The sequence below is a fragment of the Pleurodeles waltl genome, unplaced genomic scaffold (genome assembly GCF_031143425.1).
Source record: "Pleurodeles waltl isolate 20211129_DDA unplaced genomic scaffold, aPleWal1.hap1.20221129 scaffold_172, whole genome shotgun sequence".
Taxonomy (NCBI): domain Eukaryota; kingdom Metazoa; phylum Chordata; class Amphibia; order Caudata; family Salamandridae; genus Pleurodeles; species Pleurodeles waltl.
Genome location: NW_027149878.1, coordinates 324,289 through 341,790, shown reverse-complemented (window position 1 = coordinate 341,790; position 17,502 = coordinate 324,289). Strand labels below are relative to the sequence as shown.

The 17,502-nt window shown below is 48.2% G+C and overlaps 2 long non-coding RNA genes across 2 annotated transcripts in view; one reads left to right on the top strand and one right to left on the bottom strand.

Moving 5' to 3' along the window:
• LOC138274390 (uncharacterized) overlaps positions 1–17,502 on the top strand; it is a 130,424-nt gene that overhangs the window by 51,065 nt on the left and 61,857 nt on the right. The window lies entirely within an intron of this gene.
• The window catches only part of LOC138274389 (uncharacterized), a 168,688-nt gene continuing 153,635 nt past the window's right edge, over positions 2,450–17,502 (bottom strand). Inside the window, exon 4 of the long non-coding RNA XR_011200377.1 lies at positions 2,450–2,492. This is a non-coding gene — a long non-coding RNA (uncharacterized lncRNA). The remainder of the gene's footprint in view (positions 2,493–17,502) is intronic.

The following is a 17,502-nucleotide window of genomic DNA, read 5'->3' as shown; positions in this document are numbered from 1 at the left end:
CATAGTAGCAAAGACGACTACTGCAACTCTGTAACGCTGATCCTGCCGCCTTCTCGACTGTTTTCCTGGTGGTGCATGCTGTGGGGGTAGTCTGCCTCCTCTCTGCACTAGAAGCTCCGAAGAAATCTCCTGTGGGTCGACGGAATCTTTCCCCTGCTACCGCAGGCACCAAAGAACTGCATCACTGGTCCCCTGGGTCTCCTCTCAGCACGACGAGCGAGGTCCCTTGAATCCAGCAACTCTGTCCAAGTGACTCCCACAGTCCAGTGACTCTTCAGTCCAAGTTTGGTGGAGGTAAGTCCTTGCCTCCCCACGCCAGACTGCATTGCTGGGAACCGCGACTTTTGCAGCTACTCCGGCCTCCGTGCACTTCCGGCGGAAATCCTTTGTGCACAGTCCAGCCTGGGTCCACGGCACTCTAACCTGCATTGCACGACCTCCTAAGTTGTTCTCCGGCGACGTGGGACTCCTTTGTGCGACTTCGAGTGAGCACTGTTTCACGCATCCTCGTAGTGCCTGTTTCTGGCACTTCTCGGGGTGCTGCCTGCTGCTGAGAGGGCTCCTTGTCTTGCTCGACGTCCCCTCTGTCTCCTGACGCAATTTGTGACATCCTGGTCCCTCCTGGGCTACAGCAGCGTCCAAAAACCCTTACCGCACGATTTGCAGCTAGCAAAGCTTGTTGGCGGTCTTTCGGCGGGAAAACACTTCTGCACGACTCTCCATGGCGTGAGGGATCCGTCCTCCAAAGGGTAGGTCTCTAGCCCTTGTCGTTCCTGCAGAAACCTAAGCTTCTACAGTCCAGTAGCAGCTTCTTTGTACCCACAGCTGGCATTTCCTGGGCATCTGCCCATCTCCGACTTGCTTGTGACTTTTGGACTTGGTCCCCTTGTTCCACAGGTACCCTCGACTGGAAATCCATCGTTGTTGCATTGCTGGTTTGTGTCTTTCCTGCAGTATTCCCCTATCACAACTTCTTTGTCCTTTGGGGAACTTTAGTGCACTTTGCACTCACTTTTCAGGGTCTTGGGGTGGGCTATTTTTCTAACCCTTACTATTTTCTAATAGTCCCAGCGACCCTCTACCAGGTCACATAGGTTTGGGGTCCATTCGTGGTTCGCATTCCACTTTTGGAGTATATGGTTTGTGTTGCCCCTACCCCTATGTGTCCCCATTGCATCCTATTGTAACTATACATTGTTTGCACTGTTTTCTAAGACTATACTGCATATTTTTGGTATTGTGTATATATATCTTGTGTATATTTCCTATCCTCTCACTGAGGGTACACTCTGAGATACTTTGGCATATTGTCATAAAAAATAAAGTACCTTTATTTTTAGTATAACTGTGTATTGTGTTTTCTTATGATATTGTGCATATGACACTAAGTGGTACTGTAGGAGCTTCACTCGTCTCCTAGTTCAGCCTAAGCTGCTCTGCTAAGCTACCATTATCTATCAGCCTATGCTGCTAGACACCCTATACACTAATAAGGGATACCTGGGCCTGGTGCAAGGTGCAAGTACCCCTTGGTACTCACTACAAGCCAGTCCAGCCTCCTACAACACCAGTGGTATTGTAGGAGCTTTGCATGTCTCCTAGTTCAGTCTAAGCTGCTCTGCTACAGCTACCTTCTATCAGCCTAAGCTGCTAGAAACACCTCTTCTACACTAATAAGGGATAACTGGACCTGGTACAGATTGTAAGTACCCCTTGGTACCCACTACAAGCCAGGCCAGCCTCCTACAGACTTGGACTGTACCCAACACCCTGTGAGTCTCTAAGATCCTTCCCTAAGGTCCTAGGGCCGTTAGTGCACTTCTGGGGTGGATTAGGACCTAAAAAACGAAATCAAAGCTAAACTCTTTGACCAGGATGAATCTGATTGGTGAACCGACCCGTGCTTCATCACAGTCAGCCTCAAATTGTGCATAGGTCGTGGTGTACTGCAGTAACTATCATAGGCTCTTAATACGTTTTCCCCCTATTTCTTCATAGAGTTTACAAAACTCATATCTTCGGTTCCCCTTATTGGATTATTGTCATTTTAATGACATTTTGTTTATTAACTTTTATTCTAGTTTTCTAACTCAGGATGGGATTTTCATTGTTTTGCATTCCGACTTTTTTACTGTTTTGGTAATGAATACATTCTTCACACTTTCTCTAAAGTTAAGCATATCTGTTCTGTGCTGTAGCTACTAGGGGGCTGATCTCCACTTAACCTAGTGCCTTAGATCCTGACAAGGGTAGTAACTATTCGATGAGGTAGTCAGTGACCCATCCCAAAAAAGAATCACATTTTTTTACAAGGAGGTAGACCAGCATGTAGACTGCATGACAGCAGTTACAGAGTATGTTCATATCACAGTAAGCTGTTGAATATTGTAGGTCATGAGCATTCACATGTAGCTTATCGGCACACAACACAAAATTGCAATGTGTGTTCTTACCTTAAAGTCGGACCTGCAAAAGATGATCTTGACAGCTTGCTGTAAAAGAAAAAAATATAATTATCTCTTTAAAAATTAAATATAAAAAATGCAATTAGTTGTTGAAATAGCAACATTTGTCGGAGCCCTCTTCCTAAATGAAAAAGACTACTAGCCATATTTATCATATCATCCGATATGACGGTGTTTATCAACCTTGGTATTGTGCTTCGGTGTTATTACCCAGGTTTGGTATCGACAATATATAATGGCTTGAGGTCTCTTTAGCAAGTGTCTGAAGCTTGCTATTCCATTTATTTATATTCATCCTTTTTCTTAGAACTATTTCCCAGAATGCAACACTTCACATTCCAAACTTGTCAAATGTGTTATGTCCTGGATCCATGTTGCGAGTGCAATGGCTGCCGCTGACTTCCAATTTATTGGAATTTGTCTCGTGGCTAGGTGAAAGAACCTATTCAGGAGCTTTTCCTTGCTGAATCTAGGAATCAGCAACAGAAGGTGCAGCTTCGGTTTCCTATTTATGGGAGTTCCAAAGCTATTTGTTAACCATGTTGCAGTCTTTCCCCAATAGTCTCCCATTGGTTAGCTTTAAATCTGGTATTACATGAGATTTGTGATGTGCGTTGTAATACTGTTCCTAATTTGTCCATCTCGATTTCTGACCTTGGTCCCCAGGCCACTTGCTTGTAGTCTGGTTTCATCCCCCTTCATTCCATTAACTAACACTTTATAGATCAATGTTATGGTATCTCTGCCCTTCCTCACTGTCAGTAATGTCCGCGGCACCTGATCCATAGGTGGTCTCCACATTGTGCCTTGTTCCCAAATACAGTGTATGGTATCTCGTAACTTCCCAAAGCTCACTACCATGTTTGGAGTTCACTGGGCAGTACCTTCAAGCAGTATCAATATAACATCTTTAGTGAGTGGTGTAGGAAAGTACCATCTTGCCTGGCATGTTACCCTCAATTTTCACTGTATGTATGTTGTTTTAGCCCTTGTGTCACTGGGATTCTGCTAGGCAGGACCCCAGTGCTCATAGTATGTGCCCTGTATGTGTTCCCTGTGTGGTGCCTAACTGTATCACTGAGGCTCTGCTAACCAGAACCTCAGTGTTTATGCTCTCTCTGCTTTCTAAATTCGTCACTGCAGGCTAGTGACTAAATTTAAAAATTCTCATTGGCACACTGGTACACCCATATAATTCCCTTGTATATGGTACTGAGGAACCCAGGGAATTGGGGTTCCAGGAGATCCCTATGGGCTGCAGCATTTCTTTTGCCACCCGTATGGAGCTCAGACAATTCTTACACAGGCCTGCCACTGCAGCCTGAGTGAAATAAGGTCCACATTATTTCACAGCCATTTTTCACTGCACATAAGTAACTTATAAGTCACCTATATGCCTAAACTTCACTTAGTGAAGGTTGGGTGCCAAGTTACTTAGTGTGTGGGCACCCTGGCACTAGCCAAGGTACCCCCACATCGTTCAAGGCAAATTCCCCAGACTTTGTGAGTGCTGGGACACCATTACACGCGTGCACTATACATAGGTCACTACCTATGTATAGCGTCACAATGGTAACTCCGAACATGGCCATGTAACATGTCTAAGATCATGGAATTGTCACCCCAATACCATTCTGGTAGTGGCGGGACAATTCCATGAACCCCTGGGTCTCTAGCACAGAACCCGGGTGCTGCCAAACTGCCTTTCCGGGGTTTCCACTGCAGCTGCCAACCCCTCAGACAGGATTCTGCCCTCCTGGGGTCCAGGTACCCCTGGCCCAGGAAAGCAGAAGAAAGGATTTCCTCTGAGAGAGGGTGTTACACCCTCTCCCTTTGGAAATAGGTGTGAAGGGCTGGGAGGAGTAGCCTCCCCCAGCCTCTGGAAATGCTTTGATGGGCACAGGTAGTGCCCATCTCTGCATAAGCCAGTCTACACTGGACAAAGGAAAGGGGAGTGACCACTCCCCTGACCAGTACCTCCCAGGGGAGGTGCCCAGAGCTCCTCCAGTGTGTCCAAGACCTCTGCCATCTTGTAAACAGAGGTTTTGGGGGCACACTGGACTGCTCTGAGTGGCCAGTGCCAGCAGGTCACATCAGAGACCCCCTCTAATAGGCTCTTACCTTTCTTGTTACCCAATCCTCCTTTCTTGGTAGCCAAACCTCCTTTTCTGGCTATTTAGGGTCTCTCCTCTGGGGAATTCATCAGATAACGAATGCAAGAGCTCACCAGAGTTCCTCTGCATCTCCCTCTTCGACTTCTGCCAAGGATTGACCGCAGACTGCTCCAGGATGCATGCAAAACCACAACAAAGTTGCAAGACGACTACCAGCAACATTGTAGTGCCTCATCCTGACGGCTTTCTCAACTGTTTCCTGGTGCTGCATGCTCTGGGGGGTCATCTGCCTTCACCCTGCACTGGAAGCCAAGAAGAAATCGCCTGTGGGTCGACGGAATCTTCCTCCTGCTAAGGCAGGCACCAAAAGACTGCATCACCGGTCCTCTGGGTCCCCTCTCATCCTGACGAGCGTGGTCCCTGGAACACAGGAACTCTATCCAAGTGACTCCCACATTCCAGTGATTCTTCAGTCAAAGTTTGGTGAATGTAAGTCCTTGCCTCCCCACGCTAGACTGCAAGCCTGTGTACTGCGTAATTTGCAGCTGCTCCTGCTCCTGTGCACTCTTCCAGGATTTCCTTCATGCACAGCCTAGCCTGGGTCCCCAGCACTCCGTCCTGCAGTGCTCAACCCGCTGAGTTGGCCTCCGACGTCGTGGGACCCTCCTTTGTGACTCTGAGCCAGCTCCGGTTCACAAATCTTCTAAGTGCCTGTTCTGGTACTTCTGCGGGTGCTGCTTGCTTCTGTGGGGGCTCTCTGAGTTGCTGAGCGCCCCCTCTGTCTCCTCCTCCAAGGGGCGACATACTGGTCCTTCCTGGTCCCCAGCAGCACCCAAAAACCTCTACCGCGACCCTTGCAACTAGCAAGGCTTGTTTGCTGTATTTCTGTGTGGGAACACTTCTGCAACCTTCAGCACGACTTGGGACATCTTCCTCCCAAAGGAGAAGTTCCTAGTCCTCTTCGCTGTTGCAGAATCCTAAGCTTCTTCCATCAGGAGGCAGCATCCTTGCACCTTCATCCAGGGTTTTCTGGGCTCCATCCCCCCCTGGACACTATCGCGACTCTTGGACTTGGACCCCTTGCCTTGCAGGTCTTCACGTCCAGGAATCCGTCTTCAGTGCTTTGCTGGTGTTTGCGCTTCTTGCAGAATCCCCCTATCATGACTATTGTGTCCTTTTGGAGTAGTAGGTGTACTTTACTCCTACTTTTCAGGGTCTTGGGGTGGGGTATCTTGGACACCCTGACTGTTTTCTTACAGTCCCAGCGACCCTCTACAATCTCCCATAGGTCTGGGGTACAATCATGTAGGAAAGTACCATCTTGCCTGGCATGTTACCCCCATATTTCACTGTATATATGTTGTTTTAGTTGTGTGTGTCACTGGGACCCTGCCAGCCAGGGCCCCAGTGCTCATAAGTGTGCCCTGTATGTGTTACCTGTGTTATGACTAACTGTCTCACTGAGGCTCTGCTAATCAGAACCTCAGTGGTTATGCTCTCTCATTCCTTTCCAAATTTTCACTAACAGGCTAGTGACAAATTTCACCAATTTACATTGGCATACTGGAACACCCTTATAATTCCCTAGTATATGGTACTGAGGTACCCAGGGTATTGGGGTTCCAGGAGATCCCTATGGGCTGCAGCATTTATTTTGCCACCCATAGGGAGCTCTGACAATTCTTACACAGGCCTGCCACTGCAGCCTGAGTGAAATAACGTCCACGTTATTTCACAGCCATTTTACACTGCACTTAAGTAACTTTTAAGTCACCTATATGTCTAACCTTTACCTGGTAAAGGTTGGGTGCTAAGTTACTTAGTGTGTGGGCACCCTGGCACTAGCCAAAGTGCCCCCACATTGTTCAGGGCCAATTTCCCGGACTTTGTGAGTGCGGGGACACCATTACATGCGTGCAGTATACATAGGTCACTACCTATGTATAGCTTCACAATGGTAACTCCGAATATGGCCATGTAACATGTCTATGATCATGGAATTGCGCCCCCAATGCCATCCTGGCATTGGCGGGACAATCCCATGATCCCCCGGGTCTCTTTCACAGACCCGGGTACTGCCAAACTGCCTTTCCTGGGGTTTCACTGCAGCTGCTGCTGCTGCCAACCCCTCAGACAGGTTTCTGCCCTCCTGGGGTCCAGCCAGGCTTGGCCCAGGAAGGCAGAACAAAGGACTTCCTCAGAGAGAGGGTGTTACACCCTCTCCCTTTGGAATAAGGTGTCAGGGCTGGGGAGGAGTAGCCTCCCCCAGCCTCTGGAAATGCTTTGATGGGCACAGATGGTGCCCATCTCTGCATAAGCCAGTCTACACCGGTTCAGGGATCCCTCATCCCTGCTCTGGCGTGAAACTGGACAAAGGAAAGGGGAGTGACCACTCCCCTTACCTGCACCTCCCCCTGGGAGGTGCCCAGATCTCCTCCAGTGTGCTCCAGACCTCTGCCATCTTGGAAACAGAGGTGCTGCTGGCACACTGGACTGCTCTGAGTGGCCAGGGCCAGCAGGTGACGTCAGAGACTCCTTCTGATAGGCTCCTTCAGGTGTTGCTAGCCTATCCTCTCTCCTAGGTAGCCAAACCTCCTTTTCTGGCTATTTAGGGTCTCTGCTTTGGGGAATTCCTTAGATAACTAATGCAAGAGCTCACCAGAGTTCCTCTGCATCTCTCTCTTCACCCTCTGCCAAGGAATCAACTGCTGACCGCGCTTGAAGCCTGCAAAACTGCAACAAAGTAGCAAAGACGACTACTGCGACCTTGTAACGCTGATCCTGCCGCCTTCTCGACTGTTTTCCTGGTATTGCATGCTGTGGGGGTAGTCTGCCTCCTCTCTGCACTAGAAGCTCCGAAGAAATCTCCCGTGGGTTGACGGAATCTTCCCCCTGCAACCGCAGGCACCAAAGAACTGCATCACGGGTCCTTTGGGTCTCCTCTCAGCACGACGAGCGAGGTCCCTTGAACTCAGCAACTCTGTCCAAGTGACTCCCACAGTCCAGTGACCCTTCAGTCCAAGTTTGGTGGAGGTAAGTCCTTGCCTCCCCACGCTAGACTGCATTGCTGGGAACCGCGTGTTTTGCAGCTGCTCCGGCTCCTGTGCACTCTTCCAGGATTTCCTTTGTGCACAGCCAAGCCTGGGTCCCCGGCATTCCAACCTGCAGTGCACGACCTCCTGGGTTGTCCTCCGGCGTCGTGGGACCTTCCATTGTGACTTCGGGTGAGCTCCGGTTCACTCCACTTCGTAGTGCCTGTTCCGGCACTTCTGCGGGTGCTGCTTGCTCCTGAGTGGGCTCCTTGTCTTGCTTGACGAACCCCTCTGTCTCCTCACGCAATTGGCGACATCCTGGTCCCTCCTGGGCCACAGCAGCATCCAAAAACCCTAACTGCGACCCTTGCAGCTAGCAAGGCTTGTTTGCGGTCTTTCTGCACGAAAACACCTCTGTATGACTCTTCACGACGTGGGACATCCATCGTCCAAAGGGGAGGTTTCTAGCCCTTGTCGTTCTTGCAGAATCCTCAGCTTCTACCATCTGGTGGCAGCTTCTTTGCACCCACAGCTGGCATTTCCTGGGCATCTGCCCACTCCCGACTTGATCGTGACTCTTGGACTTGGTCCCCTTGTTCCACAGGTACCCTCGTCAGGAAATCCATCATTGTTGCATTGCTGGTGTTGTTGTTTCTTGCAGAATTCACCTATCACGACTTCTGTGCTCTTTGGGGAATTTAGGTGCCCTTTGCACCCACTTTTCAGGGTCTTGGGGTGGGCTATTTTTCTAACCCTCACTGTTTTCTTACAGTCCCAGCGACCCTCTACAAGGTCACATAGGTTTGGGGTCCATTCGTGGTTCGCATTCTACTTGTAGAGTATATGGTTTGTGTTGCCCCTATCCCTATATGCTCCCATTGCATTCTATTGTGACTATACATTGTTTGCACTGTTTTCTATTGCTATTACTGCATATTTTGGTATTGTGTACATATATCTTGTGTATATTTGCAATCCTCATACTGAGAGTACTCACTGAGATACTTTTGGCATATTGTCATAAAAATAAAGTACCTTTATTTTTAGTATATCTGTGTATTGTGTTTTCTTATGATATTGTGCATATGACACTAGTGGTACTGTAGGAGCTTCACTCGTCTCCTAGTTCAGCCTAAGCTGCTCTGCTAAGCTACCTTTTCTATCAGCCTAAGCTGCTAGACACCCCTCTACACTAATAAGGGATACCTGGGCCTGATGCAAGGTGTAAATACCCCTTGGTACTCACTACAAGCCAGTCCAGCCTCCTACATTAGTTGTGCAGCGGTGGGATAAGTACTTTGCAACTACTTACCACTTTTGTCATTGTACTTTTCATAAGAGAAAAATATACAAAACAAGTTCAGTGTATGTACACCTAACCAAAAAGTTTTGCTTTTCTCCTCTCACTTCTTTGCTAAGTGCTGAAAAGTACCTCTAAAACTTCCAAAAAGTTCTTAAAAAGTTTAAGAAGTGTTTCTGTTCTTTAAAAAGTTCTGAAACTTTTTCTTTCTTTTTCTGTCCCTTAAACTCTTGTCTATTATGTCTGGTACAGGCCAAACTCTTGATTTGTCCAGCATAGCTTATGACAACCTTAGCTGGAAGGAAGCAAGGAGTCTCTGCATAGATAGAGGTTTAGGGGTAGGGAAGAATCCCTCAAGACAACTGTTAGTAAATATGCTCATTGAACAAGATAAGACCTTAGTTGGCACTTCTGGTGAGAAATTAGCTGATGGTTCCCACTCTGATTCTGGGGCACCCCTAGGAAAAGGGTTGGAAGGATACCTTCCCAACCTGCCCCTTAGCAGGCCACCTAGCATAGCTGGTACTAATGTGACTTCACATCACAGTAAAAGTGTTACTTCTCATCACAGTAGGAGTGTGACTTCTGTAGGCCAGGCTGTTAGAGTGCCATCTGTTAGGGACAGGTCTCCCTCTGTTCATTCACACCATTCTTCTGTGCCAAGGCATGCCCAACCCACCCTCCCTGAAGACAGATTGTTAGAAAGGGAACTCAATAGATTGAGAGTGGAAGAGTCCAGGCTGAAGCTTAAAAAGCAACAGCTGGATCTAGACAGGGAAGCATTTGACTTAGAAAAAGAAAGGCAGAGGTTGGGGTTTGGACCCCATGGTGGCAGCAGCAGTATTCCAAATAGTCATCCTGCAAAAGAGCATGATTCTAGGAATCTGCACAAGATAGTTCCCCCTTACAAGAAGGGGGATGACATTAACAAGTGGTTTGCTGCACTTGAGAGGGCCTGTGTTGTACAGGAGGTCCCTCAAAGGCAGTGGGCTGCTATCCTATGGCTATCTTTCTGTGGAAAGGGTAGGGATAGGCTCCTTACTGTAAAGGAAAGTGATGCCAATAATTTTACAGTTCTTAAGAATGCACTCCTAGATGGTTATGGCTTAACCACTGAACAGTACAGGATCAAGTTCAGAGAAACCAAAAAGGAGTCTTCACAAGACTGGGTAGACTTTGTTGACCATTCAGTGAAGGCCTTGGAGGGGTGGTTACATGGTAGTAAAGTTTCTGACTATGAAAGCCTGTATAACTTAATCCTGAGAGAGCATATACTTAATAATTGTGTGTCTGATTTGTTGCACCAGTACCTGGTAGACTCTGATCTGACCTCTCCCCAAGAATTGGGACAGAAGGCAGACAAATGGGTCAGAACAAGGGTGAACAGAAAAGTTCATACAGGGGGTGACGAGGATGGAAAGAAGAAGGATAGTAAGTCTTCTGACAAGGGTGGGGACAAATCGAAAAATTAGTCTTCATCAGGCCCACAAAAACACTCTGGTGGGGGTGGTGGGCCCAAATCCTCTTCAAATCAAAACAAAGAAAATAAACCATGGTGCTATTTATGTAAAATAAAAGGCCATTGGACAACAGATCCCAGTTGTCCAAAGAAAGGCACCAAGCCTCCTACCACTACAATGCCTGCTGCTACACCTAGTGCCCCTAGTAATAGCAGTGGTGGTGGGAGCAAACCTACTAATAGCCAATCCAAGGGAGTAGCTGGGCTCACTTTTGGTAACTTAGTTGGGGTTGGTCTTGTTAGGGAGACCACAGAGGCTGTGTTAGTCTCTGAGGGGGCTATTGATTTAGCCACCTTAGTTGCTTGTCCCCTTAATATGGATAAGTACAAGCAACTGCCCCTAATAAATGGTGTTGAGGTTCAGGCCTACAGGGACACAGGTGCCAGTGTTACCATGGTAATAGAGAAACTGGGCCACCCTGAACAACACCTACTTGGTCACCAGTACCAAGTAACTGATGCTCATAACAACACATTTAGCCACCCCATGGCTGTTGTAAATCTCAACTGGCCTCAGATTTACCTGTAGACTGTCTACTAGGAAATGATTTAGAGACATCAGCTTGGTCAGATGTGGAGTTGGAGGCTCATGCAGCAATGCTGGGCATTCCAGGGCATATTTTTGCTTTAACCAGTGCTCAGGCCAAAAAGCAAAAAGGACAGGGTGACCTGGATCCTGGAAGAATGGTCCAAGTGCTCCCTAAAGCTAGGGTTAGTAAAGGTAAAACACTACCTACTATCCCTCCCTCTACAGTGGATTCAACTTCTGAGGAAGAAGAATTTCCACCCTGTGCAGAACCTACACCAGAGGAGCTGGAAGCAGACACTGCTGAGCTTTTGGGTGAAGTGGGGCCTGCCAGGGAGGAGCTGAGTGTGGCACAGCATACCTGTCCCACACTAGAGGGTCTAAGAAAGCAAGTTGTCAAACAAGCAAATGAGGATGTCAGTGACTCTCACAGGGTTTACTAGGAGGACAACCTCTTGTATACTGAAGCAAGGGATCCAAAACCTGGAGGTGCCAGGAGATTGGTGATTCCTCAGCAATACAGAGAGTTCCTCCTAACTCAAGCCCACAACATTCCCTTAGCTGGATATTTAGGGCAAATGAAAACTTGGGACAGGCTTGTCCCCTTGTTTCATTGGCCTAGAATGTCAGAGGACACAAAGGAATTTTGTAAGTCCTGTGAAACCTGTCAAGCCAGTGGCAAGACAGGTGGCACTCCAAAGGCACCCCTTATTCCACTGCCTGTGGTTGGGGTTCCCTTTGAAAGGGTAGGGGTTGACATAGTTGGCCCCCTTGACCCTCCTACTGCTTCAGGCAATAGGTTTATCTTGGTGGTAGTGGATCATGCCACCAGAAATCCTGAAGCAATTCCTCTAAGGACCACTACAGCTCCTGCAGTGGCAAATGCCCTCCTGGGAATCTTTTCCAGGGTGGGCTTCCCAAAAGAGGTGGTATCAGACAGAGGAAGCAATTTCATGTCTCCTTACTTAAAGGCCATGTGGAAGGAATGTGGTGTGACATACAAGTTCACCACACCCTATCATCCACAAACAAATGGACTGGTTGAGAGGTTTAATAAAACTCTCAAAGGAATGATAATGGGACTCCCTGAAAAACTCCGCAGGAGATGGGATATCCTATTACCTTGCCTCCTTTTTGCTTACAGGGAGGTACCCCAAAAAGGAGTGGGCTTCAGCACCTTTGAACTCCTATTTGGACACCCTGTAAGAGGTCCTCTAACACTTGTGAAGGAGGGTTGGGAACAACCTTTAAAAGCTCCTAAGCAAGACATAGTGGACTATGTACTTGGCCTAAGATCTAGAATGGCTGAGTACATGAAAAAGGCCAGTAAAAACCTTCAGGCCAGCCAAGAGCTCCAAAAGCAATGGCATGACCAGAAGGCTGTTTTGGTTCAGTACCAACCAGGGCAGAAAGTGTGGGTCTTGGAGCCTGTGGCCCCAAGAGCACTCCAAGACAAATGGAGTGGACCCCACATTATTGCTGAGAAAAAGGGTGAAGTCACCTACTTAGTTGACTTAGGCACTGCCAGGAGTCCCCTTAGGGTGCTCCATGTCAATCGCCTGAAACCCTACTATGACAGGGCTGATCTCACCCTGCTCATGGCAACAGATGAGGGACAGGAAGAAGAGAGTGGCCCTCTCCCTGATCTCTTCTCTTCCACAGAACAAGATGCTCTAGTGGAAGGTGTAGTACTGGCAGATTGTCTTACTGCTAAGCAGAAAGACAACTGCATAAATCTCCTGGGTCAGTTTTCTGAACTCTTTTCTACTGTGCCAGGCACCACTTCTTGGTGTGAGCACACTATAGATACTGGAGACAGCTTGACTGTCAAAAGTAAGATCTATAGGCAGCCTGACCATGTCAGAGACTGCATAAAACAAGAAGTGCAGAAAATACTTGAACTGGGAGTGGTTGAGCACTCTGAAAGTCCATGGGCCTCTCCTTTGGAACTTGTACCAAAACCTCATTCCAAAGATGGAAAGAAGGAAATGCGGTTTTGTGTAGACTATAGAGGTCTCAACCAAGTAACCAAAACTGATGCTCACCCTATACCCAGGGCAGATGAGCTCATAGATACACTGGCATCTGCCAAGTATCTAAGCACCTTTGATATGACTGCAGGGTATTGGCAGATCAAGTTATCAGAGGATGCAAAAGCAAAAACAGCATTTTCAACCATTGGAGGGCATTACCAATTCACAGTAATGCCTTTTGGGTTGAAAAATGCACCTGCCACTTTTCAGAGGTTGGTGAATACAGTCCTGCAAGGGTTGGAGGCTTTTAGTGCTGCATATCTAGATGATATAGCTGTCTTTAGCTCCCCCTGGGATGATCACCTGGTCCACCTGTGGAAAGTTTTGGTGGCCCTGCAAAAGGCAGGCCTCACTATCAAGGCTTCAAAGTGCCAGATAGGGCAGGGCAAAGTGGTTTATCTGGGACACCTGGTAGGTGGTGAACAGATTGCACCACTTCAGGGGAAAATCCAAACTATTATAGATTGGGTTCCCCCTACAACTCAGACCCAGGTGAGAGCCTTCTTAGGCCTCACTGGGTATTACAGGAGGTTCATAAAGAACTATGGCTCCATTGCAGCCCCTCTTAATGACCTCACATCTAAGAAAATGCCTAAAAAGGTATTGTGGACAGCTAGCTGTCAGAAAGCTTTTGAGGAGCTAAAGCAGGCCATGTGCTCTGCACCTATCCTGAAAAGCCCCTGTTGCTCCAAAAAATTCATTGTCCAGACTGATGCATCTGAATTAGGGGTAGGGGCAGTCTTATCACAACTTAATTCTGAGGGCCAGGATCAAGCTGTTGCTTTTATCAGCAGGAGGTTGACCCCTAGAGAAAAGTGTTGTTCTGCCATAGAGAGGGAGGCCTTTGCTGTGGTCTGGGCTCTGAAGAAGTTGAGGCCATACCTGTTTGGCACTCACTTCATTGTTCAGACAGACCACAAACATCTACTTTGGCTAAAACAAATGAAAGGTGAAAACCCTAAATTGCTGAGGTGGTCCATATCTCTACAGGGAATGGACTATACAGTGGAACACAGACCTGGGAGTACCCACTCCAATGCAGATGGACTCTCCAGATATTTCCACTTAGACAATGAAGACTCATCAGATCATGGCTAGTCTTATTGTCCTTCGTTTGGGTGGGGGGGGGGGGGGTTGTGTAGGAAAGTACCATCTTGCCTGGCATGTTACCCCCATATTTCACTGTATATATGTTGTTTTCGTTGTATGTGTCACTGGGACCCTGCCAGCCAGGGCCCCAGTGCTCATAAGTGTGCCCTGTATGTGTTACCTGTGTTATGACTAACTGTCTCACTAAGGCTCTGCTAATCAGAACCTCAGTGGTTATGCTCTCTCATTTCTTTCCAAATTGTCACTAACAGGCTAGTGACCAATTTCACCAATTTACATTGGCATACTAGAACACCCTTATAATTCCCTAATATATGGTACTGAGGTACCCAGGGTATTGGGGTTCCATGTAGGAGGCCTGACTGGCTTGTAGTGAGTACCAAGTGGTACTTACACCTTGCACCAGGCCCAGGTGTCCCTTATTAGTGTATAGGGGTGTCTAGCAGCTTAGGCTGATGGATAATGGTAGCTTATCAGAGCAGCTTAGGCTGAACTAGGAGACGAGTGAAGCTCCTACAGTACCACTAGTGTCATATGCACAATATCATAAGAAAACACAATACACAGATATACTAAAAATAAAGGTACTTTATTTTTATGACAATATGCCAAAGTATTTCAGTGAGTACCCTCAGTATGAGGATAGCAAATATACACAAGATATATGTATGTACACAACACCAAAAATATGTAGTATAGCAATAGAAAACAGTGCAAACAATGTATAGTTACAATAGGATGCAATGGGAGCACATAGGGATAGCGGAAACACAAACCATATACTCAAAAAGTGGAATGCGAACCACGAATGGACCCCAAACCTATGTGACCTTGTAGAGGGTCGCTGGGACTGTAAGAAAACCGTGAGGGTTAGAAAAATAGCCCCACCCCAAGACCCTGAAAAGTGAGTGCAAAGTGCACTGAAGTTCCCCAAAGAGCACAGAAGTCGTGATAGGGGAATTCTGCAGAAAAGATCAACACCAGCAATGCAACAACGATGGATTTCCAGACTAGAGTACCTGTGGAACAAGGGGACCAAGTCCAAAAGTCACGATCAAGTAGAGAGTGGGCAGATGCCCAGGAAATGCCAGCTGTGGGTGCAAAGAAGCTGCTACTGGAAGGTAGAAGCTGAGGATTCTGCAGGAACGACAAGGGCTAGAAACTTCCCCTTTGGAGGATGGATGTCCCACGTCGTGAAGAGTCGTGCAGATGTGTTTTCCCGCCGAAAGACCACAAACAAGCCTTGCTAGCTCCAAAGCTCGCGGTTAGGGTTTTTGGATGCTGCTGTGGCCCAGGAGGGACCAGGATGTCGCCAATTGCGTCAGGGGACAGAGGGGGCGCCCAGCAAGACAAGGAGCCCTCTCAGAAGCAGGCAGCACCCGCATAAGTGCAAGAACAGGCACTACGAAGAGGAGTGAAACGGTGCTCACCCGAAGTTGCACAAGAAAGTCCCACGCCGCCGGAGGACAACTCAGGAGGTCGTGCAATGCAGGTTAGAATGCTGTGGACCCAGGCTTGGCTGTGCACAAAGGAAATCCTGGAAAACTGCACAGAAGTCGGAGTAGCTTCAAAAGACGCGGTTCCCAGCAATGCAGTCTGGCGTGGGGAGGCAAGGACTTACCTCCACCAAACTTGGACTGAAGAGTCACTGGACTGTGGGAGTCACTTGGACAGAGTTGCTGAGTTCAAGGGACCTCGCTTGTCGTGCTGAGAGGAGACCCAGAGGACCGGTGATGCAGTTCTTTGGTGCCTGCGGTAGCAGGGGGAAGATTCCGTCGACCCACGGGAGATTTCTTCGGAGCTTCTAGTGCAGAGAGGAGGCAGACTACCCCCACAGCATGTACCACCAGGAAAACAGTCGAGAAGGCGGCAGGATCAGCGATATAAGGTTGCAGTAGTCATCTTTGCTACTTTGTTGCAGTTTTGCAGGCTTCCAGCGCGGTCAGCAGTCGATTCCTTGGCAGAAGGTGAAGAGAGAGATGCAGAGCAACTCTGATGAGCTCTTGCATTCGTTATCTAAGGAAATCCCCAAAGCAGAGACCCTAAATAGCCAGAAAAGAGGGTTTGGCTACTTAGGAGAGAGGATAGGCTAGCAACACCTGAAGGAGCCTATCAGAAGGAGTCTCTGACGTCACCTGCTGGCCCTGGCCACTCAGAGCAGTCCAGTGTGCCAGCAGCACCTCTGTTTCCAAGATGGCAGAGGTCTGGAGCACACTGGAGGAGCTCTGGGCACCTCCCAGGGGAGGTGCAGGTCAGGGGAGTGGTCACTCCCCTTTCCTTTGTCCAGTTTCGCGCCAGAGCAGGGCTGAGGGGTCCCTGAACCGGTGTAGACTGGCTTATGCAGAAATGGGCACCATCTGTGCCCATGAATGCTGTGAGAAAGTAGCCTCTTTCTAGCCTTGTTACCCCCACTTTTGGCCTGTTTGTGAGTGTATGTCAGGGTGTTTTCACTGTCTCACTGGGATCCTGCTAGCCAGGGCCCAGTGCTCATAGTGAAAACCCTATGTTTTCAGTATGTTTGTTATGTGTCACTGGGACCCTGCTAGTCAGGACCCCAGTACTCATAAGTTTGTGGCCTATATGTATGTGTTTCCTGTGTGGTGCCTAACTGTCTCACTGAGGCTCTGCTAACCAGAACCTCAGTGGTTATGCTCTCTCATTTCTTTCCAAATTGTCACTAACAGGCTAGTGACCAATTTTACCAATTTACATTAGCTTACTGGAACACCCTTATAATTCCCTAGTGTATGGTACTGAGGTACCCAGGGTATTGGGGTTCCAGGAGATCCCTATGGGCTGCAGTATTTCTTTTGCCACCCATAGGGAGCTTCGACAATTCTTACACAGGCCTGCCACTGCAGCCTGAGTGAAATTCGTTATTCGTTATTTCACAGCCATTTTACACTGCACTTAAGTAACTTATAAGTCACCTATATGTCTAACCTTTACCTGGTAAAGGTTAGGTGCAAAGTTACTTAGTGTGAGGGCACCCTGGCACTAGCCAAGGTGCCCCCACTTTGTTCAGGGCCAATTCCCCGGACTTTGTGAGTGCGGGGCACCATTACACGCGTGCACTACATATAGGTCACTACCTATATGTAGCTTCACAATGGTAACTCCGAATATGGCCATGTAACATGTCTATGATCATGGAATTGCCCCCTCTATGCCATCCTGGCATAGTTGGCACAATCCCATGATCCCAGTGGTCTGTAGCACAGACCCTGGTACTGCCAAACTGCCTTTCCTGGGGTTTCACTGCAGCTGCTGCTGCTGCCAACCCCTCAGACAGGTTTCTGCCCCCCTGGGGTCAAGCCAGGCTTGTCCCAGGATGGCAGAACAAAGGACTTCCTCTGAGAGAGGGTGTTACACCCTCTCCCTTTGGAAAATGGTGTGAAGGCAG